This window comes from Herpailurus yagouaroundi, unplaced genomic scaffold (genome assembly GCF_014898765.1).
Source record: "Herpailurus yagouaroundi ecotype Mexico unplaced genomic scaffold, PumYag 201, whole genome shotgun sequence".
Lineage (NCBI taxonomy): Eukaryota > Metazoa > Chordata > Mammalia > Carnivora > Felidae > Herpailurus > Herpailurus yagouaroundi.
Window position 1 is genome coordinate 5933524 of NW_024412432.1, and position 26145 is coordinate 5959668.

Here is a 26145-nt window from a genome sequence, read left to right on the forward strand (position 1 = left end):
CCTTCCTTCCTTTCAATCTTTCTTTCCTTCTTTTTTCTTTCTTTCAGAGTGGTGGTTTTCCTAAATACTTTAACATAAAAATTTAACCTAAGAAATCCAAAAACTGGTCACTATCTTAACCTTTATCATAAAGAATCCAAGAATTCCAGAATACAAACTATAATCACCTCTACAATGGTTTATATGCTAGTCTTAATCAGTTTTTACGTTTTATTGTTTTAATCCACAAATCAGACATCATTATCAGTGTTTTTGCCCAAAACTGTGTTTCTATGGAATTTTATATTCACCAATTTATATGTTTTCCCTTCCTTCCAGATCTTCTATCTGGGATCATTTTTATTTTCCCTGAAATAGACATTTCCAAATTTCCTCTACAGACATATTTGGGTTAGAAACACAATTTATGTTTACCTGAAAATAACTTATTTTTTAACTGAAAGCCATTTTAATTTTTTTTTTTCAACGTCCATTCACCCTGGGGACAGAGAGAGACAGAGCATGAACGGGGGAGGGGCAGAGAGAGAGGGAGACACAGAATAGGAAACAGGCTCCAGGCTCTGAGCCATCAGCCCAGAGCCCGACGCGGGGCTCGAACTCATGGACCACGAGATCGTGACCTGGCTGAAGTCGGAGGCTTAACCGACTGCGCCACCCAGGCGCCCCTAGAAAGCCTTTAAAATGAGACTACTTTATAATAAAAACTGTGAGACACAGCAAAAGCTGCACTTAGAAAATAAATTGTAGCCTTAAATGGCTTCAAAGCCTAAAATTAAGGATACTTAGGTTCATCATAATAAATTAGAAAAGGAATAATAGAATTAAGTGCAGCTAGAAAGAAAGAGGGTTAGAAAATATAAAAGAAAGGAGAGATGATAGGAGAGATGAGCCTGGGTGGCTCAGTCAGTTAAGCGTCCTACTTTGTCTCAGGTCATGATTTCACGGTTTGTGAGTTCAAGCCCCACGTTGAGCTCTGTGCTGACAGCTCAGAGCCTGGAGCTTGCTTCAGATTCTGTGTCTCATTCTCTCTCTGCCCCTCCCCCACCGTGCTGTGTCTCTCTCTGTCTCTCAAAAATGAATAAATGTAAGAAACATTTTTTTAAAAAAGAAAGGAGAAAGGGGAAATAAAATCAAAATCTTTTTCTTTAAAAAGACCAACAGAAAAAGATAAACCTTTGTAAGCTTGATGAAGAAAAGAGAAAAAAAATATTTTAAATTTTTTTTTCAACGTTTATTTATTTTTGGGACAGAGAAAGACAGCATGAACGGGGGAGGGGCAGAGAGAGAGGGAGACACAGAATTGGAAACAGGCTCCAGGCTGTGAGCCATCAGCCCAGAGCCTGACGCGGGGTTCAAACCCACGGACCGTGAGATCATGACCTGGCTGAAGTCGGACGCTTAACCGACTGCGCCACCCAGGCGCCCCGAAAAAAAATATTTTAAATTAGGAATGAGAAATGAGACATAACCACAAAGACAGAATGGACAAAAATCATCAAAAGAGAATAATATCCTATACCATTTGATGGCAATGAGCTTGAAAACTTAGAATGGGTACTTTCCTAGCAAAGGTTCAATAGAAAACTTGGCTACTGCAGTTAGAATGGAGGGACTGAGAATGTGATTCAAAGTCCTCTTTCAGAATAGAACTTCTAACACAAGAAAGCTTAATACCTTCTATGGCCAAGAAATGCACAGAGGCTTCAGAGAAATTCCAAGGTAAACAGCTCCAGAGGAGTAATGACCCCAATACTCTTAGACACTGTGTACTATGTAATGTGTAAATCCAATATTGGGATAAGTGGGTCCAAGACTAGAACATCACATTGAATCTTATTGGAAACCTTGATTCCAAAACTAGTTGGGGGAAGATTAATTTAAAGAATCTGAGAAAGTAACAGCCTATGGGATGTTGAGTCCCTTTGGAATCAGTATGCTGGACAGGTAATAAGTAACCTTCAGGTGAATCCTGAAGGCTGGGTCCTCCTGATTCCAATGCCTTACTTGGAAATTCCAACAGTTTCTCAGAATGTGCAAATCATCCAACCCAGCCTTGTCAAAATCTGCATTCTTGAGCTATGTTGGTATTGGCCATTTCTTGGAAGAGTGTCAACATCGTGTTCACATGATTAGTGTTCAGATGGAAACGTTTAAAAACTCATGAAAAGGAGAAATTAATGATAATGCAGTCTCCAAGGTCAGAGTCATGCATTTCAGTAAAAGTTTACCTCCTTCCAAAACAGAAAGTGACACTGAACCACAGTTTTGGTGGGGGGCAGAGGGGAGGAGTAAATTAACCAGTATATTTATCAAATGGGTTGCAGAGACTATGTATTACAGGAGAGTTCTTTTTCCTTAACAATAGCGTCACCACTGAACCATGAAAATTGTTTTATTATGTTTTGCTGGAGGGTGACACCCTGGAGCAGAGAATCCGACTAAGCAGAGTCCAGAGCCCTGACCCACAGACACGGTGAGATAATAAATACATGTGTTGTTTTAAGCTACTAAATTTGCAGTGATTTGTTATGCAGAATAGAAAACTAATACACACCCCTGTGACTCCTCACTCTTCCCAATGACCATACAGCTTCCCACCCACTCCCATCCATTCTCTAGACAGAGAATTCCTACCCACATTTCAAGGCTCAATTTAAACATCTTATCTTTCAAGAACTTTCTCTAAACTCTTCCTTTCACCTCTGTTTCTTAGACTCCATAAAACCTGTAGATACCTATTATTATACATATGCTGCATTCGTGTTTGAATGATCACCATCTTATATGTGCGCCCCCTTGACTGTATGTGCATACCTTTGAAGCAAGAAGCTATGTATTAATCATATTTACATTCTCAATGACAAGCATATGCCTGCCACAGAGTAAAAACTCAATACATATTTGTGTGGTGAGTAGGCATCTAAGTCCAAAAACTTATTTTAAATAAATCAATGGAGGCTTACTAATTTCAAACCTCCTTTCCCATGCTGGCAAGAAATTTACCCTCAGTCCTTCCTTAGTTTTCTTGCCCTCTTCCTGAAGTTCATATCAAAAATCCAAGATCTTATGCTGTGCCAAACTACTATGGGTAGGAGGCTCGATTACTTGTCTGCCCTGGTTGCTACTAAGGTGTTTGGTTGTCTCTATCTACAGCCTCTTTTGGTGCTTCTGCACCTGGTGTGGGATGTAGGAATTCGCTGTATTACCCAACCATTCTCCTCTGGAGACTTGTATTATCCTGGAGGACCCATCCTGGGGGCCCATTTCTCCTGGACCACAGCACCCTCTGGCTCTCTCTTTCTCTGGCCTCTTTTTCCCCTCAGTCAAGGGCCATCTCCTCTTCTAGGGGTGGGGGACCTTCTCCAAGACAAACTATCTAGAACATCAAGTGTCCTTCACCCCTTTGCCTCCTCTGTAAATCTCCCTGAGAAAACAAAAGCCAGAAATCCTTGCTGGCTTCCACTGCTTTAGTCCTAAGGGGAACATTCTCTGAGACAATGAAGTATAGCCAGGACCTACTCAGATGGAAGAAAGGCAAAATCCCATGCATTCACATCTCAAAATAAGAACCAGTCTCATTTGGGGGATGAATGTGTTAATTGATTGATCAAATTAGAGAAGGAGTAACAACACAAGGGTATCTAGGCAAAGGTAAGTGACCGATTAAGTATTAATCATACATCCTAAAGGAATCATGGGTGGTAACCAGGTCGAGTCCTCACCTGAATGTAGGAGGAAAGAAACAACACTGGCAGGTAAGATCTACAGGTGATTTTGAAACCATTGGTTTAGGTCATCGATTGTAAACCCTGAGTATCAAATCCTTCTCTTAAGCTACTGCTGACTGATTTAAATTTCACCCTCTGTTAGGACACTTTGATAAGCCCACTGATTTTCGCACACCTGAGGTGGACAGTTCTGCCCCTGCTGCCTTCTTTCCATCTCGAGCCTCATCTCAAAGATCTCCCTGCTCTTATGCCTCCCTGTCTTTCTCCTCAGCCTTGGAAAACCTCTCAGCCTGAAGCTCAGGCCAGGAATAAGGAGGAGTTAATACCCCCGGAGAAATCCTTTGCCATTGGGTCACAGGAGATGGCAGATAAATGTGCCCAGGCTCCTAACTTTCAGAAGGAGGAATTGGAGAAGCATTACACCCAGGTCCTCAGAGATCCCCAGGGAACTGAACCTCAGATGCCCGTAGTGGAAACAGTTCAATTGCACCTCCTTTGTTGGATTTTTCTCCTTGTCTGTTTCACGCCTCACTCCCCACACTCCAGCTTCCAGGAATCACTCCCAGATAAACTACCCAACCCAGGCTCTGCTGTTAGGGGAAACCATCTAAGATAAACCCTCTCTCGGGGACACCTTTCCTGGAGGAAGTGCTAATGTGGAATGACATACCCAAGAGGTAAGTTCTAGACTGAGCAAAGGGGATGGGGAGGTGAGATGGGAGTAGATAACCAAAATAAGAGAATTGGATCATCCCCCAGAGCTGCCCCAGTGAAGGCTGTAAACTGCCCTGTAAGAGTTCATCTGTACAATGTCTGGAGCAAGTTCAAGAGGATGAGCACACTGCCTCCAGGATCAGTGTATTGACAGGTCGCTGAGTGTGGGTGGATGACAGGCGTGCAAGCTCAGGCTCCTACAGCCCCGCCTAAGCAATGCAAACACTGATGCACCAGCCATGCTGTGACCTCACTCTCAGCCTCTTAAAGTGGGACAACAGGAGCAGAGGATTGCTTAGGCAGCTGTCTGGGAGGAGGAACAATGCCAGCATAAACTGCGAGGTGTAAGCAATGAGGCTGCTGGGAAAGATTAGAGCATCTAGAGCAAGTCAATGAGGTCACAGTCAAGGAAGGGAGGGAAAGGGAGGAATGAGGCCAGCAATTTCCAGAACTCCTCCAAGGGGCTCAGTGCAGGGCTAAGAGTTGACACGTAAGCTGAGCTTCCCAGGCCGTACCAGTCCAGGGGTTAATATGGGCATGTATTGTTTCAAAATGAAGGCTTGGTTATTATTCAGGTCTGGTGAGGCCAACGGTATCAGGAGAGGACTGCCATGGGAAAGATAGCTTGCTACTCACCGTTTTCAAGAGGAGGGGGCACACGATGCCACATGGGGACACACAAAGGAGCACCGGGAAGCATCAGGAGGCAGAGGGGTGAGCAGACATAATGAGTGAGAGCCTCTGTTGTGGTTTCCACTGGGAGGACCAGGCAGGACAGTGTGAACAGGCTTCAGTTTAGCTAATTTGAATAACTTTCATGGGACCTGGGATGTAGGGGCTGTCCTGACTTGTCTGGTACCTGGCCCTGGGATGATTCATTGTTCTCAGATTCACCACCTGATATGAGCCTGATCTGAGGAGAGCTCAGTGTCCAAACAGCACGGTCATGATGACTTATGAATGACAACTTTCATCCTTGGGCTAAGAGTCATTTTGCTGTCTCAGATCAGACTTAGAAGAACCACAGGACTAGCTGTAATGATCTTCTTCAGACGTCTTACAGAACAGTGACATTAGCTTTGTTTCTATAATAGAGGGGCAGGAAGGAGGTGGTACATTCATCCTAACTCATCCTTACTCCAGCTGCTATTTCCAGGGTGGCCCAGGAGACAACTGGGCTTCAAGCTGTATGCTACTCTGAGACTGGCCCCAAGTTCAGAGACTTTGTTTGCCAGACTCCACCTGACTTTGGGCTACCTTCTCTCCAGGGCTGCTCCTTATCTCCCCATGCACGCAGATGACCAGAGGCTTCTTTACTCCCACATTTCTTGGAAGGCAGAAAAATGAACCCTTTTCTTATGATTATTGCTGCTTTGGTGGTGGCCGTTGTTTTTAACCACACTGATGATTCTCTAGTATTCTGTTCCTAGGGATACTGAAGTTCATACACTAAGCAGTCCTGAGGTGTGTGTGTGTGTGTGTGTGTGTGTGTGTGTGTGTGTGTGTTACCGTCCTCCAATTCCCCCAAGAACTCTGTGAGTCAGTCTTAGCATTGGCCATCTGTCTAGACCACCCATATGGGAATCTAAATCACCATGAGGCCTCTCACCTGCCAACTTGCAGGGGAGCTATTGTCCCAAACAAGGATCCATTGGGTTCTGTGGAAACAGCTTTGAAGCCCTTGGGTAAGGAGGACAGCAGCAGCTCTCTTTAGCTCAAAGGCAATAGCCCGAGCTTGAGGTCAAATGGGTTGACCATGGAGCCTTTTCCTCCATTACAGCTTCTTCCTTCCCCTGGGTTCTCATTTCTCCTGGTGGGTCTCCCCACTGAAAGTTATTCAGCCATCTCCCACCCACAAACTCTAGTCTACACTCCACAGCAGGGAAAGGGCAGACTGAGTAGTCAGTTTGTGATCAGAGACATGGGATTCAGAAGCCATGCCCTCACCACCATCCCGGAATCTGAGCTACAGGTTGATGTGAGTGACATGGCTTATCAGGTAGGCAGGATGGGATATCAGGATGGCCAAAGAAGAACAGCAAGGGTCCAGGGCACAGGGGGCAGTGGGCCAGATCCATGCCAGAGACATAAGTGCCACTGCCAGGGATAGATTCTTATATTGTAGTCTAAGCTTGAAGAGCAAGAGGGTTTATTCTCACAGTTACTGCACTTGTCCCCAGAGTCACCTCAGATACTCCTAACTTACCTCAGATCCCTCCCCCTTGGTTTGGGCATGGTTTCCTGACTTGATTTAGTATCTTTCTCGAGCATGACTCTTATATACCACAACCACGGCAGGAGGCTCTATTAGCATCCTGTGGCTGCTGTAACAAATACCACAAACATGGCAGCTTAAAACAGCACACATTTTTTGTCTTACAGTTCTGGAGGCCAGAAGTCCAAAGTCAGTTTCACTGGGCTGAAGAGAATGGTGTCAGCAGGGCTATGCTCCTTCTGGAGGCTCTAGAGGAAAATCTGCTTCTCTGTCTTCTCTAACTTCTAGAGGCTGCCGAGACTCCTTGCTGTCCTTGGCTTGTGGTCCCTTCCTCTATCTCCACAGCCAGTAGTGTAGCATCTTCAAATCTCCCTTGGCTTCCATCCTTGTGACACGGCCTTCTTCCTCTTGTGCATCAGAAATCCCTCTGCCTGTTTCTTATAAGGACATTTGTGATGGCATTTAGGGCCCACCCAGATAATCCAGGATAATCTCCCCATCTCTAGATCCTTAACTTCATCATATCTGCATAGATCCTCTTTCCATATAAGGTAACATCCCAGGATTCCAAGGATTAGGACCTGGGTATCTTTGGGGACCGCTATACAGCCTACCACAGAGACATCCTCAGCTGTCTCTCAGGCTTAGAGAGAGTATCAGATTCATGAGAGGATGAGCTAATAGAGGATTTAAATCTGGGTGTTTTCACCTCTGGAGCCCCAGCTTTCCTCACGCAATCATATTGCCTCTCATTAAATGGTAGTGAACTTCTGGATCCAAGGGGTTACAAATTTACCCAGGATCCCCAAGATGGAAATAGATTCTTGAGCCCCAGAGCCACTCAGAAGCAAGTGCCTGCTGCCTGCACCAGGGATGATGGAGACAGCTCAATGCCTCCTCTTGCCGCAGCCCTGTGCCAGCTCGAGGAAACAGGCTAAGTCATTCCAAACATCTGATAGTCAGAGGAGAGAGTGAAGGGTTCAGGTGGTCACCTGAGCTTCGTCATGGCTTTAAAAGCACAACTGGTGTCAGTGGCCATATGAGGAGTGGTCAGGAGTATCATTTTCATGGAGGCAGGAAAGCGTGCTTAATACATTATAAAAATATCCGTGTTGGCTAAATGCTAAGCCAAATAATGCCACGGCCATGGCTCTGCCCTTTTTGTGTGTTATCACATGCAAATCTTGATTTCTTTAATCTCACATGCATTCAGTTCGCCCCTTTAAGTTCTTCCCAGAGATGCAATTTCTCATCATCTGTGCGAGGAAAGCAAATGCAAGCAGCAGCTACCTCACAATCACTTGGAATTCTCCACAAACATAAATTGTCTCGTGTTTCGGGAGATTTTGTCCTGCTGTTGTCATGTGCACCAAGGCCACCCAGCTGGACTCATAAATGCTATTACTTAAGAGGAATCCCCAAGCGATGTGGAGAAAGTTGGCAATCATATTTTGTTTTGAGATTTTTGTTTTTTCATCAGACAGGTGTACTTAGCTTCACAGGAGGAGCATTCCTAAAAGGAGTTGGCTATACTGTACATTTTATAAAGCAAATCTCATTTTAACATTGATTTCCTTTATGTCAGAGATGTTCTCCCAAATCTTTTGGTCTTCTTGCTTAGTTGTGATGACTGTGCAGACTATGAGGCAGGGGGAAGAGCCTCTTAAGGGCCAGCTGCCTCCCTGGAAAGGACAATCAGACAAACAGAGAGCTTCAAGCCCCAGACATTTGAATTCTCTCCTGTGAAGTCCTGGTCCATTCCAGCTCAGACGACCCCTGACCCCTCAGCTACCATGAACTTGTTGGTGAGGCAACAACAGGCAGAGACGTGCCATGGAGAGATACCAACCCAAGGTGCCATTTTGTTTCAGCAGAAGACCAGGAGCTGAGGTGGCCCAGTGGGGCCTGAGGGACCTGGGGGTGCAGTGAAGGTACTTGGAATTTGGTAACAACTAGATGGAGGTCAAATGCAAGTTTCATTCAGGCCTGGTGCACTCAGCCTCAGGCAAGTCAGGTCTGTTTCACAAGCCTGTTTCCCCATTTGCAAAAGAAGGGTAGAAATACTTACCAGGCCAGTGGTTGTATGGGTTAGACACAGTCTAGCACCAGGATAAGCAACTTTTTGTAAAAGGTCATATGGTCTTTTTCACAAGGACTCACCTCTGCAGACGTGCATCAAAACAGCCATAGGCAATGTGTAAATGAGTGGGTGTGGCTTTGTTGCAATAAAACTTTATTTACAAAACCGGGCAGCTGGTAGATTTGACCTGAGGGCCAGCCTGGCCACAGTCTGGTTAGGGTGCTGGACCTGGCCTGCTTCCCCTCGCACCCGTTCACAGGCCTCATGAGCACCTCTACAAAATTCAGTTCCCATCTTTCTCTGCCAGCTGGCTTCTGGATGGATCCAGCCAATGGGAGGCATTGAGAATGGGGAATTCTCCATTCAACCTGAACAAGCATTGGCTTGTTCCACTAGACAACCTGTTCCTCCACAACCCCAGCTCTCAGCTCCTGCTTGGTGGCTGCCTCAGCATCAAGCTCCAGTAGCATCATCTCCTCCTCCTGGCCACTCTCCAAGCTGCCTCACTATCCCGATGGCTTTCCAGTTCTGCTCGCGCCTTTGTTCCTTGTGTTCAGTGGCCTCTATTGAACTACGGTGTGAGCTCATTCGTTTCCCTGATTGGACTCTGACTGCAAGAGTTAGTTCTCCATAAATCGTTCATGTTCTTAATTTATTCATCTTAACACTCTGGAGATTTTTAATTTCATGAGGTAACATGTCTGCATGATAGATGTCCCAAAACAGGTTCTCATAAAATTCCCATCTGGTGAAATGCAAAACCTCATCCATTCAGTCAACAAGCGTATGTTGAGTAGCCGTTGTGTGCCAGGCACTGTCGCAGGCCCCAAGGTGTACAGTGTAACAAATTAGTTGATGATTTTATCCATCATCCAATCCAACCCCTTCATAGTCACAAGGGAAAACAAGAAAAAAAGAAAAGATAATCACAGCTAATGTTTACTGGGAATGTAATTTGTCCCGGGCTCTGGTTTAAACACTTTGCATGAATGAACTTATTTAATACTCATAACAGCTCAGTGAGGTAGTTAGTATTATTATCCCCATTTTAGAGATGACAAAACTAAAACACAGAGACATAAGACAACTTACCCAAAAACATTTAGCTCATAAGTTGAGGAGCTAGGATTTGAACCCAGGCAGTCTGACTCCACATCTCAAGCTCCTAATCACAAAATATGGTACCTCCCTCCCAAGAGAGTGAAGAGCGTGCTCAAAGCCATGGTAATTGGCATAGTCATGACTAGAGTTAAGTCCTCAAGTTCTAATTACATGTTCCTACCATTAGTGACTTGGCAGCCACTGCTGTAATCATTAAGGCAACAATCATCCCTCTAGAAGAAAGAACAAAAAGCCATTATATGTCTCTTTATAGTCTTTAATATACTGCATAGAAGGATACAAAAGTCGATAAGGAATCTGCTGTATCAGCCATCAACAAACACTTTCAAAATGTTCAATCTAAAGAACACTGGAAAAATCACAAAATCAAAATTTTACAGGTGAGAGATTATCTAGTTAAGTGGTTTTGAAATATTTTAAGTTTTGTAACTCTTTCTTTAAATAAGTTTCTAGGGGACCCCAGTATGTAAAACAGTCAACAGATAAAAGTGGACCTGCCTCGGCTGGGGTAAATAGAAGATATTAGAAGGCTCCTCTCTCAGTTCTCACCTCCACTTTCCACAACCCTTGAGTAGACTCCCCAGAGCCCAGTTTGAAAGCCATCAGTACTAGCTCACCCTGGTCTCTCTGAACCCCTAAGAAGTGGCTGGGGGCACCTGGGTGGCTCAGTCGGTTTATCGTCCAACTTCAGCTCAGGTCATAATCTCATGGTTCGTGAGTTCGAGCCCCACATCGGACTCTGTGCTGACAGCTCAGAGCCTGGAGCCTGCTTTGGATTCTGCGTCTCCCTCTCTCTCTCTGCCCCTCGCCCACTCACACTCTGTCTCTGTCTCTCTCTCAAAAATAAATAAACGTTAAAAAATTAAAAAAAAAAAAAGTGATGGAACTTCCCCAAGGACATAGAACAGTCAAGATCAGAGCCCTGTCTCGGAGCCCCTCACCAATCCTGTTTTCAACATCACCACTGTATGCTCTTCTAACTTGGTTTTCTGGGAGCTGTGAATACCTTTGCAGCAGACAAGTGTCTGTGTCTTTTGAGCCCCTCCACATGGGCAGCAATAAAAGAAGCTGGGATGGCCAGCAGGGGGAGGATACATGGAGCAGAGCCTCAGCAAACTTGATGGAGCCCACCTAATTTCTGAGGATCTAACAATCCCCAGCTACATGGTCAAGGCTGCATTGAAATAAATGGAGAAGAAAACAGCTCTCTGATCTACTTGGGGTAACACTCCAAACTGCTCAGCAAGACCCATTTCCCAAGACATCAAAAGCCCAAGTTCCTAGGACCGCTGTGAGCTGCCGATGCACATCCGCATCCCAGGCTTGCTGTTTGCAGTCATTTTTATGGCATAACAGAGGGGCTCCCACAGAGCTGGAGCCGGGAATCAGAAGGTGTCCGCGGGCTTCCATGGTGCAGTGGCTTTTACACAATATGTGTTTTTCTGAGGCTTTCCCCTGATGTAACCAACAACCTCCAGCTGCCATTTAGACTTCATGAGGGTTCCCAGATCTCAGCAGGGAGAAAGGAAAGCCCTGGAAACCCCAGCTTTGAAACCGCTCTCTTAGCCTAGGAGACCAATCACGCAGAGACAAACCCGTGATGACTGAGCAGAGCAGGCTGAATAGAGGAAGCAGGGTGGTAACCAGCCTCCCCCTCAGCCTTGTTATCTGCCACAGGCATTCCAGTACAGTGGCCAGAGCAAGGTCATGGAAGGTCATGGTCGTAAACCAAGAGAGGTTTCACCTCCAAAATCACCAGCCAGGTTTCACATCTGCGGCTTCACATCGTCTCTCTGTTCAGATTTCCTCTCTTCCTAAATAAATTATATTACCCAAATTTCCTCTCCACAGATACTCTACTGAGGTACGCCATTCCTCTTATGACTCCTTCTCTCTGGATGGTTTATTTTCTTTGCCATTAAAGGGCTGGTTGAAAACACAGAAGTTTTGCTTGAATTACCATCAAACCCAGTCGTATAAAGACATAAGGGACTGACAGTTTTCCATTTATGGATTAGGCACTCATTATTTTTCTGGCTTTTAACAGCTTTTCAATCTAACTTGTCATTCCAATGTTCTTCCCATTCCAAGATGACAGCAAAATTGGACATAGACTATGCACTTACAGCTGCCCTTCCAGAAACACTGAGTACCTAATGGTTTATGAGGTTATTGGCTTGTGTTTTTTCTAGTAAATTCTTTTAAAAATTCCAGTAAATTGGTTAAGTTCGTGCCTTAGAGAGGAAAAAAAATAGTCAATGTCCTTAATTGCTCTCTCATCTTTTAGGGTGTCCTCTCGTGGGAATGGGCATCATCAGGCTTGGCCAAGAGTCCAACATTGTCTGCCTTTCTTTAATGTTGCAAATGTTCCCTCTTCCTATTGTTAGAAGACTCTGTAGTCGTGTGCCTGACTTAGAAAACTTCATTTGGCAGGCAATGCCTGAGGCCCATGATGCAGCAGGCTCTACCCTGCCCTACCCCGGATGCATCCACAGTCATCATTCAGTTCCAGGTTCTTGCTCTCTTTAAAAGGTGGGGGGAAAAGTAGCACCCATCTCTAATTGGTGGAATAATTTGTGGAGGTTTTGTTTTCTTCTCTTTCATGTTTTTTTCTAATTCTATCACGCATTTCTCTTGGAATATAAAAAATTATTATCGGCCCTTTTGTGATAATCATCCCCCTGTGCTTTATTCTATCACCTGCTTACCCATTTCTAAGCAATACACTTTTATTTTTGCTTATTTTGAAATTTCACACAGAAATAATCATACTTTTAAAAAGTTTATTAAATAAAGGACAAAAAGGTGACAATGCAGAAAGAAGCTATCTAAAACTACACTGTCCAGAGGCACCTGGGTGGCTCAGTCAGTTGAGTGTTTGACTTTGGCTCAGGTCATGATCTCACAGTCCGTGAGTTCAAGTCCCGCATTGGGCTTGGTGTTGACAGCTCAGAGCCTGGAGCCTGTTTCTGATTCTGTGTCTCCCTCTCTCTCTGCCCCTCCCCGACTCATACTCTGTCTCTCTGTCTCTGTCTCTGTCTCTGTCTCTCTCTCAAAAATAAATAAATGTTAAAAAAAAAATTTTTAAGCCACACTGTCCAATATAGTAGCCACCAACCATATGTGGCTATTAGTACTTGAAGTGTGACCAGTCCAAATTGGGATGCGCTGGGAGAGTAAAACATACATGAGTTTTTGAAGACATACTTTAGTATGAGAGAAGGAATGTGAACTATCTCATTAATCCTTTTATATTGAAGACTTGTTGAAATGATAATATTTTAGATATACTGCTTTAAATAAAATAAATCATCAAAAATCAATTTCACCTGTTTCTTTTTACTTTTTTAAATGCAGCTACTAGAAAATTTTTAATTGCACATGTGGCTTGCATTATATTTCTGCTGAATGACGCTGGTCCACAAACTCTCTGAATTCCTTGTATTCAAAACCACAGTTCTAAATAACATTTGATGATTATCAGACATCCATTTCAAACCACTAATTTTGCTGTTGTTTCTTTTTTTTTTTTTTTTCCTTTTTGATTTCCCCTGAGTCTAACTCTTTATATTACCAAGGACTCCCTCGGCACCCCCTACATTTCTCTTCTAACAACTCTTCCTGCCAGCCAACCAAAATGAACACTGTGCCAATTTCTCAGCGCCCTCCACAAATGGCCAGTGTTCTCATCCTCCAGTTCCTCTGACCTTCCCTTCTTTTCTTCCCACCTCCACTTCTCCTGCCCTCACTGCTAAGACCCTGCTCCTCCACACTCACCCCGTTCTTCCATCGAAGACATCCTGAGGCTTACACGGGACAGATCCTCATGACATCACTCGCAGCCAACTCACCACTCCAAGAAGGCCTTTCACTCTCCATACAGTTAAAGGCTTGACATCTCATAAAACAAATAAACAAAACACAAAACACAAAACCTCATCATTATTTCTGCTCTGCAGCAGATTCTTTGGAGAGACAGGGGATCCATCCTGGGGCTCCTGCAATCACAGGCTGATATCCCGGCAGATGTGCGGACCTAGACCGGAAGACCTCTCCCTGGTTACCCATGCACCTCTAAGCAACTTGACCCCCACTGCCCCCAGCAGATTTCCTCTCCCTGAAGGCAGACTTCTGTACCCAGTGGTTTCCAGGGTTCCCTCGGCGATAATTTCTACAGCAAGAAGTTGATTGTTTTGTTCCTTTTACTTAAGTCTCACTCCCCTCATCAGCAAAACCAGAACAACAGCAATGCTTACCCTGCGTGTGATGATAAGCACCCTGCCTGATACATATTATTTCAGACAAGCACACTGGTTCGTGCAACAACTGGTAACAGCCCCTATGGGGGCACGTTGAGCTCATTTTAATGAATACTTAAATTCCATAGTTATTACTTCAGAAAAGTGGTGCTGAATTTATTTTGACTTCCCTTGGTTCAGACATTCTCTCAGTTTCCTCTCTTCCCGGCTGATTTAGATCAGTTTCCAATGGCAACGTGATGGCAGAGTCACAGCCCATGCAGGTCTCATTTTCAGCTCTCCATCTCCCATTACCGCTCTGCCCAGTCTCCTTCCCATCCTTTCTCATCAGACCCAACACAAGTGCAGACAGAATCTTGAATGATCCTCTTGCCCACTTGGGAGACCCTGCCTCAACCTCTTCATCACCAGAGCACGGAGTCTGCTCACCCACTGTCTGAGATCATTCTCTGCCCCATCAGACATCCCACAACTGCACATGGAATTTGGCAAACACTAGCCACATGCAGCTATGGAGCTCTTGACCTGTAGCGAGCCCCAACTGAGATATGCCGAAAGTGTAAGATATACCCAGATTTCAAAGAGTAAGTGCAAAAATTAAAAAGGAATGTATGGGGCACCTGGGTGGCTCAGTCGGTTGAGCATCCGACCTCGGCTCAGGTCATGATCTCGCACTCCATGAGTTCAAGCCCCACATCAGGCTCTGTGCTGAAAGCTCAGAGCCTGGAGCCTGCTTCCGATTCTGTGTCGCCCTCTCTCTCTGTCCCTCCCCTGCTCACGCTCTGTCTCCCTGTCTCTCAAAAACAAATAAACATTTTAAAAAATCATCCTTAAAAAGGAATGCAAACTATCTTATTTAAAAATTGTTCTATTGATACACATTGAACTGATAATACTTTAGAAACATTGGGTTAAGTAAAAATGTGTTATTAATATCAATATCACCTGTTTCACTATTTTAATGTGACTACCAGAAAATTTTAAACCTCGTCTATGGTTTGCATGATAGATCTGTTGTATGGCACCGCATCTCCAATGGTTGGCTTTCGTTAGTTACTGCTTCGGAGCAATATCAGTCTTCCTTTCACGCCACTGCAACCAGTAAACTGAACAAATGGATATCTTGTGTGTAAGAATAAAACAGCCTTATTTTCTTCTCCTACTGTTCCTTTAACTTGCTCAGCAGTGCTAGTTTTCCCCTGCCCCTGGATGAAACTTGCCTTTCTGGCCACTCTTACGGAATAGGACATCTTAGTTAGAGTCAACTGATTCCCCACACACAACTTGGAATGTCTACTTCAAATTTCTAACACGCATACTAAGAAAAGCTTCCAGGTTCATTCCAAGTTTCAAGGACTCACCCTTCTCTAGACAGAATGTGTTGTTAAAAGAAGAGGGAAAAAAAATGCTGCAGTCAGTGAAGGGGGCAGGGTTGTTGCATTCTTCTGTCCTCCCCTGTCACTCTTCCCCAACTTGCCAATCAGGTTTCTGATTCCTCCAGTGTGGGAGAGCAGACTTGGAGGGAGGTGTGGTGCCCTTGAGAACAGGCTGTGGGTTCCCTGGGACCTGGCAGTGCCTCTTCCTCTCACACAGGAAGAGTTGCCTCTTCCTCTCACACAGATTCTGGGAGGTCTTTCAAAGCCTCCCTCTTTCCCAAGGGCCACTCACCAGAAACTCCTTTGGTGTGGTTGATACGTTCTCCTCCAACTTTCTGTTGACTCTTTCTTCAGCCAAGAGGAATCCAGCAATACTTTCACTTCTCTCTGATGAGGCTTCTTTATTCTTTTCTTAAAAGGTGTTTTGACTGAAGTATAACATATACGTAAGTGCACCACTTGAAAAGTCTCTAAGTGAGTGAACGTGTGTGCCCCCCACCTGAGGCAATAAATAGTCTGCTCACTTTTATAATGGCCCGTCTTGGACAAGGTCTAAAACGCCAGCCCTTCCTCTGGTGTGGCTGCATCTGGTCCTGGAGATGCTCACGCACTCTTTGCCTCCCCAAATTCTGGGAGGAAGTACCCAGGGCAGGAGCAGCCCTCCTTCATATCCACCATCAGAGCAGGAAGCAAGCTTTCTGCTTCGTCAGCTCTGAATCAGACACTTGTCTATTCAGTGGTTGAGACTGACATCAAGTTCACTGAGTGGACTCAATGTCCCTCCACTTGTTTTAGGGGGAGGGAGAGGCATCTCTCCTCAACCTTTCCTCTTAGGGTGTGGCGGGGGGGGGGACTCATAGCAAAGCAATGATTTTCACCGAAGACACTTCCTTCCAAATCCCTTTCTGCATCCTCACTCCCTGTGGGGGAAGGGGAACCCCACCCAGGTCTCAGCCACCTGTTTTGAACATGTTCATCTCGGTCTGATGCCTCACTTCGTGTCTTCTATCTTAGGATGTCAGCGGAAGCATGAGTTCTCATGTCCTATTTTAGCACCAAAAGCACCTAGTCACCTTCTCTTCTCTATTCTCCCCTTCCATCAGTAAAGAAAAAAGTAGGCGAGACATAATTCCTGCTTAAGTACTATATTTAATTCAAGGTCATGGAAATTTAGCTTCTGCCTTCTTATGAAGTTCTGCTTGCTATGGGAGATTCAAACGCCTCATCCAGACGGTCAAGGCTCCCATGTGCAGCCACTTACAGTGTGGGACCAGAGCAAGGCTGACGGAGGGTGGCGCTTTGATTCAAATCCAAGCCTGCCATTTACTAGCCTCTCGGAACCCTGGTTCCTCAACTTGAATGATATGCCTCACTTTGCAGGGTGGGGAAGAGTGAGGTTAAATCACGGTAGTTGCTTAATGATAACTTTCCATGATTTTCCTGGCTCACAAGATAGTGTCAGTTTTCTTGACTCTTCTTCCAAATTCCTTCTTAGGTTACTCACTGGTCACATAACTTTCCACACCCATCTCCTACTGGAAACCTTTACCTGGGTCTAAAGAAAAGGGAAAGGGAATCTAAACCCAGAAATAAGAGAAAATATTCTAAAAATTATACTCACTTCGGCATGGATCAGAGAGCTGGAGAGACCTGGGGATACCATCTCTCTGGTCCCGACCATGGTCACGATCCATGTCAGGTTCGATCTTCTTCACTACGCATGTTTTATGTGACAGACTATCACTGCTCCTAAAAGTCAGATTCCTTTTCTTCACGAGATATGCAATCTTCCAAGCAGATTCACTTGAAATTATACTGCCTCTAAAAGGATAGATACACAGGTATCATTTATACAGCATCTTGAACTTGCAAGAAGTCCTTTCTCTTCTAATATTGAATCCTCATCATTGTTTCTTTGTTTTTTGGAGAAAAATGAAAGATCTCACAGTCCTCTGCCTCTACCACTGATGTACTTGTTTCTCTAAGGATTTCCACCATCCTCAACTCCTTGAGGCTGCTTCTCAGCCATGGCAATCTGCAGAGGCAGCAGCAGAATAGTGGAGCAAACGGTGAGGAGCTGTTACAGGAGCAGACAGGATGCAGTTCCTGGTGTCCAGTACAGGGCAGGGAATGTGTTCGGAGGCCGCCTGGCCTACTCTGGAATCCCACATGTGTTCCCTGAAGTGTATGCCCAGATAATCCCATTGTAATGGGGAAAAAATGGTGGCTGTGACTCTTCTATTCCGACAGCTCCGTGCGAAGGTCTACTGTGGAAATATCTACGCAGGGAAACTCTGTCCTCGGTCATGCACCCCGGCCTGAGATCATGCAATGTGTGTGGTTAGTTAAAAAGGGAGTAGGACCAAAAGTACTCAGGGGTCATATGACCCATCTTCTCTGTTGGGAAAACAACTCAGTACCAGTCTTGCTGACTGTGGGACATCTCGGGAGGGGAGCATCCCACGCTGTGGGGAGATGTCGCTGGTCCTGTATGGGTCTTTTCAACCATGTTCACACACCTGGCCACTGAGTTTCATCAGATGTATCATCAGGGATATGAAAGGGCAGAAATATAATAGAAACCAAAGAGTTCCTGCGGTTGAGAGGGAGAATGATATTTGAAAAGCAGTGCAGATTTGCCTCTGGTCTAGGCCAGTGGCTCACCACGTTGTACAGAAAAGGAAAATGTCTGTTACTATTTGTAGGACATAAAACAGATGTAATAAAACCCGGAATCAGCACCAAAGGACCCTTTATTATAAAACACTACAAAATACCCCTGTTCATTCTCCAAGTTTATGAAAGCTCCGAAATGGAGGCTGCCGTCTTGCCCTTTGATATCTGTCATTCAGATGAAGCTACTAGACTCTTGTATGCTGGTCAGAGGGGCAAAGGGAGGTCACTCTGATGCACCCTTGCCCTTTGTGCCCAGAAGGATAGCCTGTGCTTACTTTTGCATGCAGGAAACACCTTTGGAAATTTCTTCTTCCCGCTTTGACTCCACCTGCCTAAACCAATTTGTCACATGAAGAAAAAGAGGCAATGGGTTCTCTCACAAAATAGGAAATCCTTAAAAAGCAAAAAGATACACGCACACACATTCCACTGGGGCTTTCGCAGGGCAACCGAGAACATTTCCAAGCCCAGCCACCATCTGAGTAAAAGTAATTTTTTAATTAAAACAAACCCCAGCTCATACTTCACACAATGATGTAACAGCAGATCTTCATAGAGACTTTGTGACATACAGCAACGCACGTGAGATGGAGGTAAAAGGAAAGATTAAATGAAAATACATATTTGAGCTGGTTATTAGGCACAATAACATTTCCAGGAATGGGCCACTTGGGAAAACAGTTGATTTGGCTGGGGATAAACAGTGCCTCTTAGGTGTGCCCTGAGAAGACGTGATCAGAACTTAATTTTAAATCTGAGGATTGTAATAAGAATTTGCTTGTTTCAAGTCACTGCCAAAAAAAACGGGAGCAGGCATAAGCCAGCCCCCAGAGGACGAACTGTAAGATGCTCGTGTTACCCTTCGTGTCAGAAGGAGGGGCCGAGACGAGTTAAATACGCTAAAGCTAATTTCTACTTGTCTTTTCAAGCTCTAGCAATGGGAACCCTCTGATTTTACAGACCTCTGCACAAAGGGAGCAGCAATGAATTTCTGAGATCAGCGTGAATGTAGGGTCAGAAAGAAGAGAAAAGATTCATATTCCACCTCCATAAAGAGCTCTCTACAGGCTGAGGGGTTTGGGTGAGATGTTTGTAATCTGATGTTTTTGGTGTCAATATTCCCATTTATAGACTGATGTTACATCGCTGGACACTCACTGTTCCTCCCTACGGATGTTATTTCTGCAGAAAAGGACTACACAATAGACGATGTGACAATTCTCTTTTTGCCTAAGTTGGAGTCTAAAATTTGAAACAGCTGATGTTCTCTTCCTTTTTTAAATAACTAAAACACAGCTTTGGCACTTAAATTTGATGTTCCACTAAGAGTGTGCTCAGATGGGAGTATTGGAACTGTGTGAAGGGAAAGAATTGGATGGTCGGGTAGGGATTGGGTGCGTGGTGGGTCACTTCCTGACACTGTGCTCGGCGGGAACACCTCAGGGCAGTGTTGCATCCACTAGATAGTGGTTGGAAATGAATTTGGAGCTGCCTGCCCGTTATGTATGTACTTAAGAGCAAGAGGAGGTTAATGAAAGAATGATTTTACCTTTTATGTCAGATTCACCTGAAATTAACCAGGTCTTCATTTTCCATATTATCATAAAGTCAACAAATAAATCATATCCGGTGTAAGCCTCCCAGAGAGTAAAACTGGCTATACTAATTTCCCTTTAAAGCATCATCGCATTTTTCTGGAATATAAAAGCAAATGCTATGAGTCACAAAAGTATGAAATTTCAGGGTCAGCTCGTACTGTGTCACTCAAGGCTTCCCAGATACCAAATAAAAATTCCATTACTTTGCGTGTGTGTCTTACTCTCTTGCTCCCCTTGCCTCGCTACAACTCAATGACCTTCAAACGCAGTATCTATTGTTGCAGCTACTTTCATCTTCACCTGAGTGAAGCAGAATCAATGTGCTTGACCAGCGATTCCAATTAAGCCACTAGACACCATCCTGCTGAATCTGCAAACTTTGGATTTATATTGAATTAATGAAAGCTGAAAGGGGTTCCCATATCACGGCCACACTTAATGCATCCTTGTCAAAAAGAAATGTAATTACAATATTGCACATACATAATAGGTTGATCAACTTACGCAAGGTGACAACCATGAACTGATCATATGGAAGTGTCAATGAAAATCCCAGTAGCTATTATAAAATGTGCTACTTTATATCACTGAATCCCCTAGAGCCTGGGTGGTTCAGATGCTTGGCAAAGAAATACACCCTAAGTGTCACTCATTTTCAGGTTAATAGTTTAAACAGACCAATAGGTAGTATCAAAGTAACTGCTCCATATCAATTAGTTTTTATCATTTTTTAAAGCTTGCTTGTTTATTTTGAGAGAGAGAGAGCAGGGAAGGGACAGAGAGGGAGGGAGACAGAGAATCCCAAGAGAATCAGCACAACCTGATCTCACGAATCATCTCAAGAGAATCATCTCAACCTGAGCCAAAATCAACACGGATACTTAACCTACTAAGCCACCCAGGCACCCTCAATTAGTTTTTATTATTTAGACACAATTATCTTCATCTAACAATTGATTTCCATGAGGGTAAATCCAAGAAAAAAAATGTATTCTAAATGTTTACAGTTAATCTTTGAAGTAAAAAACAAATCATTCCTGAAAAAAAAGTAAAGGAATTGATAAGGTGGAGTAGGCAAAGCAACACTGACATTTACTGGCTGGTGACTTTTCTGATTTAGACACCGGACACACCTCAAAGAATTAGCTTTGCTTGTCAACCTTATTATTAGCTTTTGGGTTGTTAGATTTAATTAGAAAAAAAATCTAAGCTCCAAAGTAGTAAACAAACACACAAAAAGGAGAAATGTATCTGATCACTTAAGTACTGTGATCAGTTAACCTACCTCATAATGTTGACATGATGGTTGTCAAACTTGACTATTTTTTTCTCTAGTATTATGCTAATTTCTTATTTGAGATAGTACAGAAAAGAAGTCTCTATTCACTCCTCTCCCCTAAACTAACTAAAACTAACAAGTGTAACCAGGAAACACCTCAACCTTGAACCACAAGTTATGAAGTAGGGCTACCAAGTGCACTGGAAACTGTGTCCAGGGAAAGAGAGATTCAGAAAGAGAAGTCTGAGCTCTGCAGACCCTGAGATAACATGTTGTCTAGACTAGATGATTCACCAGAGGGGTAACAAAGGTGCCCTGATTGGAGCAGGAAAGTCAGGGTGCGTGAACAAGCCAGGTGAACTTTCCATAGAGAGGCAGAGGACTTATTTTTGCAAGAAATAGGCTATCAGTGAGTCTGGATTTAGAATAAACCCAGGTGGCTCACAGAGCTGCAGCTTTGATGACCTGAAGATGAGTAATGTTTAAATTGCCAAATAAGAACATGTGACCAAGAAATGAGAATGATTTCCTCCAGCCAGAGGCAGAATCACACCAACCAGGTAGAGTACTACGACAAAGTATTCAAAGCAACTTACAAATGTTCCTCTTCTCCCAGTTTATCCCAGCTTATCCCTGTACTTTTGTTCTGCAAACAGCTGCTCTAAGAAAACTTCCACCATTCAATGGTGGACACCAGCATGGAACTAATATAAAGAGGAAAGAAACATCACAAAACAAGTTAAATAAAGAATAGACACCATATATAGTAATAGCTATATTGATTTCAGATAAAACAGACTTCAGAAAGAAAGAAAATTACATGGATAAAGAGGAGCATTGCATAATGAAAAAGCGATCAATTTTTTAAGAAGATTCAATAATCCTTAATGTGTATGTATCTAACAACAAAGCATCATAATACATAAGGCAAAAAGTGACTGAACTGCATGAAGAAATAGACAAATCCACTTTGAACTTTAACATCCCTCTTTCATAATTGATACGTCAAACAGGCAGAAAATCAGTAAGGGTGTAGTTGACCTGAAAAGTACCATCAATCAACTGGTTCTGGTTGTATTATAAAATATTTCATCCAGGGGCACCTGGGTGGCTCAGTTGGTTAAGTGTCTGAATCTTGATTTCAGCTCAGGTCATGATTTCATGGTGGTGAGGTTGAGCACTCTGTCGGGATCCGCACTGAGCTTGGAGCCTGAAAAAGATTCTCTCCCTCTGCCCTTCCTCCCCGTTCTCTCTCTTTCTCTACCCCTCTCTCTCGAAATAAATAAATAAATAAACATAAAAAATATTTCATCTAACAATAGCAGAATATGCATTTTCAAGATTTCATGATATATTCGCTATGATAGAGCACATTCCAGGCCACAAACGGCTCTTGGGCAAATTTGAAAGAATAGAAATCATGCAAAGTATATTCTCAGATCACAATGGAACTAAAAAGCAATAATGAAAAGATAGCTGAAAATCATCTTTGGAGATTAAATATTTGTAGATTAAACAAAACACTATTAAATAATACATGAGTCATAGAATAAATCTCGAGAAATTTTAAAATATTTTGAACTAAATGAAAATGAAAATAAAACTTACAAAGCTTGAAAAATGTAGCAAACAGTGCATAAAGGGCAATTGACAGCATTAAGTACACATATAAAAAAGAAGATAAATCTAAAATCAATAATCTAATGTTCCACCTTAATAAACTACAAAAATAAGAGCAATTTAAACCAAAAGCAAACAGAACAAAAGAAATAATATAAATTAAAGTAGAAATGAATGAAATTTAAGAGAAATTGAGAAAATCAATGAAATAAAAAGCTGCTTTATTGTGGTTCCATACAAATTTTAGGATTGCTTGTTCTAGCTTCGAGAAGAATGCTGGTGCAATTTTGATTGGGATTGCACTGAATGTGTAGATTTCTTTGGGTAGTATTGACATTTTAATAATATTTATTCTTCCAATCCATGAGCATGGAATGTTTTTCCATTTCTTTGTATCTTCTCCAATTTCCTTCATAAGCTTTCTATAGTTTTCAGCATACAGATCTTTTACATCTTTGGTTAGGTTTATTCCTAGGTACTTTATGATTCTTGGTGCAATTGTGAATGGGATCAGTTTCTTTATTTGTCTCTCTGCTGCTTCATTATTAGTGTATAAGAATGAAACCGATTTCTGTACATTAATTTTGTATGCTGCGACTTTGCTGAATTCATGTATCAGTTCTAGCAGACTTTTGGTGGAGTCTATCGGGTTTTCCATGTATAATACCATGTCATCTGCAAATAGCGCCCCAAATAGCCAAAGTAATATTGAAGAAGAAGACCAAAGCAGGAGGCATCACAATCCCAGACTTTAGCCTCTACTTTGTAAAGCTGTCATCATCAAGACAGCATCGTATTGGCACAAAAACAGACACATAGGCCAACGGAATAGAATAGAGACTCCAGAATTGGACCCACAAAAGTATGGCCAACTAATCTTTGACACAGCAGGAAAGAATATCCAATGGAAAAATGGCAGTCTCTTTATCAAATGGTGCTGGGAGAACTGGACAGCAACATGCAAAAGAATGAACCTAGACCACTTTCTTACACCATTCACAAAAATAAACTCAAAATGGATGAAGGACCTGAATGTGAGACAGGAAACCATCAAAACCTTAGAGGAGAAAGCAGGAAAAAAAAAACCTCTCTTACCTCAGCCACAGCAATTTCTTACTTGACACATCTCCAAAGGCAAGGGAATTAAAAGCAAAAGTGAACTATTGGGACCTCATGAAGATAAAAAGCTTCTGCACTGCAAAGGAAAGAATCAACAAAACTAAAAGGCAACCGATGGAATGGGAAAAGATATTTGCAAATGACGTATCAGACAAAGGACTAGTATCCAAAATCTATAAAGAACTCACCAAACTCCACACCTGAGAAACAAATAATCCAGTGAAGAAATGGGCAGAAGACATGAATAGACACTTCTATAAAGAAGACATCCAGATGGCCAACAGGCACATGAAAAGATGCTCAACATCACTCCTCATCAGGGAAATACAGATCAAAACCACACTGAGATACCATCTCACGCCAGTCAGAGTGGCTAAAATGAACATATCAGGAGACTATAGATGCTGGAGAGGATGTGGAGAAATGGGAACCCTCTTTCACTGTTGGTGGGAATGCAAACTGGTGCAGCCGCTCTGGAAAACAGTGTGGAGGTTCCTCAAAAAATTAAAAATAGACCTACCCTATGACCCATCAATAGCACTGCTAGGAATTTACCCAAGGGATACAGGAGTGCTGATGCATAGGGGCACTTGTACCCCAAAGTTTATAGCAGCACTCTCAACAATAGCCAAATTATGGAAAGAGCCTAAATGTCCATCAACTGATGAATGGATAAAGAAATTGTGGTTTATATACACAATGGAAAACTACTTGGCAATGAGAAAGAATGAAATATGGCCTTTCGTGACAACGTGGATGGAACTGGAGAGTGTTATGCTAAGTGAAATAAGTCATACAGAGAAAGACAGACACCATATGTTTTCACTCTTATGTGGATCCTGAGAAACTTAACAGAAGACCATGGGGGAGGGGAAGGGAAAAAAAAGTTAGAGAGGAAAGGAGGCAAACCATAAGAGACTCTTAAAAACTGAGAATAAACTGAGAGTTTATGGGGGTAGGAGGGAGGGGAAAGTGGGTGATGGGTATTGAGGAGGGCACCTTTTGGGATGAGCACTGGGTGTTGTATGGAAACCAATTTGACAATAAATTTCATATTGAAAGAAAAGCTGCTTGATTGAAACGATCACAAAAATTGATAAATCTCTAGCCACATGAACCAAGGGATAAAAAAGGGGGGACACAAATTACTAATATCAGAAATGAAAGAGGTCATCACCACTGTTTCTATGGAAATGAAAAGAATGATAAAAGAATATCATGAAATATATTATTGTTGCACATAAAAGAAATAAGAGCCATTTAAACCAAAAGCAAAGAGAATAAAGAAATGTAAGAAAGTAATTATAGCAATTCTCTACAATCTCTGTCAGAGAATAGAAGCCTCACTCAATGAAGCCAACAGTATCCTAATACCAAAACCAGGTAAAGATATTACAAAAAAAGGAAGCTACATGAGCATACATGCAAAAAATCCTCAACAAAACATTAGTAAATTAAATCCAACAACGTATACAAAGAATTATACACAATGACCAAGTAGGATTTATTCTAGGTATGCAAGGTTGACTCAACATAAAAACCAATTAATGTAACCTACTACATGAGCATATTAAAGGAAAAAATTGTATTATAATGTCAATTGGCATTGAAAAAATATTTGACAACATCCAACAACTATTCGTGATTTAAAAAAAAAAGGGGGGGGGCACCTGAGTGGCTCAGTCAATTAAGCGTCCGACTTCAGCTCAGGTCACAATCTCGCGGTCCGTGTGTTCGAGCCCCGCGTCGGGCTCTGGGGTGATGGCTCAGAGACTGGAGCCTGCTTCCGATTCTGTGTCTCCCTCTCTCTCTGCCCCTCCCCCATTCGTGCTCTGTCTCTCTCTGTCTCGAGAAAATAAACTTAAAAAAAAAATTCTCAGCCAACTCATAATAAAACTTGACAAAGAACATTTACAAAAACCTCCAGCTGATACCATACTTAATGGCGTGAAACTGATACTTTCTCCCTAAGACTGGAAACAAGGCAAGAATGCACCTTCTCATCACTCTTCAATAAAACATAATACCATCTATAATGGCACCAAAAGAAAGAAAGAAAGAGTTTGATATAAATCTAACAAAATATGCACAGGATCTACAAGCAAAAAACCAAAACACCTTGATCACGGAAGTTAAAGAAGATTTAAATAAAGGGGAAATATTCTGTGCCATGGATTGAAAGACAATATTATTATGTGAATTCTTTCTAACTTGATCTATAAATTCAGTATGACTGCAATCAAAATCTCAGCAAGCTATTTTGTGAATATCAACCAACTGATTCTGAAAGTTTATAAGGAAAAACAAAAGACTCAGAGTAGACAACACAACACTGATTAAGAACAAAGTCAGATGACTG

General features: G+C 42.8%; 1 long non-coding RNA gene across 2 annotated transcripts in view; it reads right to left on the reverse strand.

Moving 5' to 3' along the window:
* Positions 1–5684: 5684 nt before the first annotated feature.
* The window catches only part of LOC121014217 (uncharacterized), a 57775-nt gene continuing 37314 nt past the window's right edge, over positions 5685–26145 (reverse strand). The window contains exons 1-6 of one of the 2 annotated variants that reach the window (XR_005783115.1): positions 19720–19865; positions 17116–17315; positions 15787–15922; positions 13637–13757; positions 9830–10071; positions 5685–9621 (exon numbers count right to left, since the gene is read on the reverse strand). This is a non-coding gene — a long non-coding RNA (uncharacterized LOC121014217). Of the gene's footprint in view, positions 9622–9829; positions 10072–13636; positions 13758–15786; positions 15923–17115; positions 17316–19719; positions 19866–26145 lie in introns of those variants that run through there. The other variant, XR_005783114.1, reaches the window with a different exon arrangement.